This window comes from Malania oleifera, chromosome 7 (assembly GCF_029873635.1).
Source record: "Malania oleifera isolate guangnan ecotype guangnan chromosome 7, ASM2987363v1, whole genome shotgun sequence".
NCBI lineage: Eukaryota > Viridiplantae > Streptophyta > Magnoliopsida > Santalales > Ximeniaceae > Malania > Malania oleifera.
Window position 1 is genome coordinate 77,357,425 of NC_080423.1, and position 3,992 is coordinate 77,361,416.

The window sequence follows — 3,992 nt, forward strand, 5'->3', positions numbered from 1 at the left end:
AAGAGGATGGAAGCTGGAACTAATATAAAGAATCAATGAATCATCTCCTCTCGCATTGTAAATACAACAAGCTAATTTGAGCTATTACTCTCTAATCGATAAATATGAAATGGTCATGCCAAGAACCATAATAGAACTACTACTCCACTAGAATTTTTCTAAGAAAAAAAGACAATACAACTAGATTCAAGCATAGAAATCTAGCAACAATTGTTTGGGAATTGTGGAAGGAAAGGAACTCAAGGATTTGTCATGGTAAAATTGCCTCAAATATGATAGTATTTAGAAGAACTTTAAATGATCATTATCATTGGACTCGTTCTTGCTCTAGCTTTGATTCTTGTGATCGGAATGACTTCTTGCTTTTTTGTTCATCCATCAGGTTGTAATCATATATGATCTCAAGCTTGTTGCTTTGGAGAAGTTTTTTACAATGAATACGTTACACTTAAAAAGTAAAAAAAAAAATTCAAAATTCAAATTTTTTTTTTTTTTTAAAAAGGGTTCCCAAGGTCCAACATAATCAATGATTAAGTTTTGGAGTAGATGGAAACGGATGTGAAGTGGGAGGATAGGAGGTATCAAACATTTGCGATTTTAGCCTCTGTGTAAGCCTACAATGGAATAATGAGTATATCTGTGTGTATGTGCATGCAAGCGGACACACATGTGTGTATGGTACCAAATTAATGAGAATATTTGTAAGGATGTTTCCTGCATATAAAATTTGAAATCCTCCCATCGAGAGATATATACCACATTAGCAATTAGATCAATGCATAGATGTGCAATGTGTGGTCTATTAAGAGTTCTAATAATGTGGGTTGCATATCATTTAATTTAGAGGGTCCAAATACTAATGCAACATCTTTTAATTGGTAGATTCTAATTTCTTTGTGGAAGGATCATTCCTTACGAGTATTGCTCTCAAGTTAGTTCTAGTTAATTTTTTTATTCAAATTTAGGATACTTTATATAGAGATAATTAACACGTTAAAAAATAGAAAAAAAAAGATACATTAGATCATCATTAATAAATAGAGCGCTATACAATGAAGAATAAACATAGAAAAAAAAAAAAGTAAAAGGATTTCTCTCCACAAATGTGGAAATGAAAAAGAATTCAATATATGTTACAATACCATATTGGGGGTTTCTGAAAACTCATGTCCAACGATAGTTGACGAACTCCTCTGCTCCACTAGGAATGACTGTAGTGAACCCTGTGAATCGCTACTACACTTGCGAGGCCCTGCCTAGCTTCAAAGATCCTACTATTTATTTACTTGGAAGCTTCTTGTATTGTTGCTCCCAATGTCTTAACAATTTTTAGAATTTTCATGGCCATTAAGAGAATTGAGGATGCCCACAACGAATCCAACCCTTACATATGTAGAGTTTGATTGTCCAATCAATCTGCTTGGATTCATATTTGCAAAGAGTGAGCACCATATACATCTATCTACAGAACTTGCAATGCAGACTGTTTGATTTACGGATTGCACATTGCAATTTGTAGAGGTAACGTTTAGTGAGGGTCCACGGTCTTTTTTGGATGTTTTCTTGCGTCAATGTTGCTTAAATAGAGTAGGAAGGTTTTGACGCAAAAAAATGGCCTATGTCTTTGCTGTTGAAAATTAAACTTAGATGCCCAGCAGCCGCCTTCACCAACCAGCCCACTTCTGTTGAAATTGATCTTCACCTACCATTTGCTATATATATGGAGTTATATGTGTGTGTAATATAATCGGTGTAGATGAGGGGGAGTAACCAGCGAGAGAAATTTTATATTTTGTGAGTTCTATGCATTTGTCATATTTTTATTGAAATCAAAGGGTATTTTGTGTGCAATTGAGTGTTTTCTCACTGCATTCAATCACAACCAATAATTTAGTGAGTTCCCTTCACCCATCAGTGGTATCAGAGCGTCAAGATTTTCCGAAATCCGCAAAAAGAGACGAACATAGAGGAATTCAATTTTTTTTTTCTAGATTCAAAGTTGTTTGAAATCAACTTTTGAGCGTACCATCACGCAGAATGCGTCGAGACGAGTCCATAGGTGAAAACCACGTCTCAAACGGAGTCTAAAGGCCTTCCCACGTGCTCACATGCGCCACTAGCTGAATATGTGTCGTCCAGACGCGCTGCACACGTTGGCACAAGTGTTAACTAGCGACGTCACGCACCTCATGTGCCTGCATGCTCCTTATTCACTCGACTGATGCAACCTAGCCCAAAAACCTGCAACCCGATTCGCGACCACCTTTAGCAACCCGTACTAAAGACTCGCAAGCACGACCCGACCCGGAGACCGACCTGCTTCTAGATCCGCGGATTGTCATGACACACAACGCGCCCAGAAGACGCCACATGGCTTAATGATACTGAGTGACACCGTTAATATTTGTTAAAAAAGAAATCGGTCCAGAACTTTTTTAGCCAGTTTGATGTTATTTTGACTGGTTCTTTACTTCCCAAAACCGGTTCGTAAAGGTTTTTGACCTTCTCAACACACTGGTGGCATCAGATTTTCCAGAATCCATTCCCAACATTCAGTTTTGATATATATCAAATTCGATGGCAAACGGTACTACACAAGAGGTCATTCCAAAGCTGACAAAGGACAACTACGACGACTGGAGCATTCAAATGAGAGCCCTACTGGGTACTCAGGATGTTATGGACATCATTGAAGATGGGTACAAAGAAGCCCCATCAAAAGAAGCCGAAATATCTACGTCTGATGCTCAACGAACGATCCTTCACGTCAATCGGAAAAGGGATTGCAAAGCCAAGTCCATTATCTACTGACCTTGATGAGGCCACCTTCGAAATCATCGCTTCAGCCAAAACGTCCCAAGAAGTTTGGAATACTCTCCACCAGACATACAAAGGAGCTGACAAAGTGAAGAGGATTTGCCTCCAAACTCTACAAGGTGAATTCGAATCCTTGCAAATGAAGTTGTCCGAGTCCATTACCAAGTACTATACTCAAGTAATGGTTGTTTCGAACCAGTTGAGGAGAAATGGAGAGAATCTCATAGACATGAAGATATGTGAGAAAATTTTACGATCTTTGGATCCAAAATTTGACTAAATAGTCATCACGCTAGAAAAAATGAAAGATCTGGAGACAATGTTTGTAGAAGAGCTCATAGGATCTTTGCAAGCTCATGAGTAGAAGGTGAATAGAAGAAGTGACGGTAAGTCACTAGAATAAGTCCTATAGTCAAAACAATCTTTGACTGATGGGAGACACAAGCAAGAGGGGACGTTGCACCGAGGACGAGCGCGAGGTTGAGGATCCTGCGGAAAAAGATCTAGATATATTGAATCCAGAGGAGGAGGCCGAGGCAGACAAGGAGGACGTGGACAACAAAACAATGTCCCACGAAGGAGAGGACGTGGAAGAAGAGGTGGTGGTTAAAACAGTCAAAACATTGATAAAAGAAACATTGAGTGCTGTAACTGCCATAAGTTTGGCCACTGTAGCAACGAGTATTGGGGGCGGCAACAAGACAAGGTTAGCGAGGAGGCTAACCTTATCAAAACTGAAGATGTAGCTGGAGAGTCATTGATGTTAATGGCGCATATCTCAACCCAGGATCAAAGTGTTTGGTACCTTAACTCTGGAACCAGCAACCATATGACTGGTAGAAAGAACCTATTCTTTGAAATTGATGAGAAAGTTCAGGGGGAGATCTCTTTTGGCAATCTCTCTAAAGTCCCCGTTCGAGGGAGAGGAGGTGTTCTGATCAAGTCGAAGGATGGAGATCACGCTTACATCTCCAACGTCTATTATGTGTCAGACATGAAAACTAACATCTTGAGTCTTGGACAACTTATGGAGAAAGGCTATCGAATTAGCCTTGGAGATAAGCAAATGGTGATATTAGGCGCTCGAGGTAAGCTCGTCACTCAAGTCACTATGGCAAAGAATCAAATGTTTTCTCTCACCATCTATCATGACACACCAAGATTTCTAAGCACCA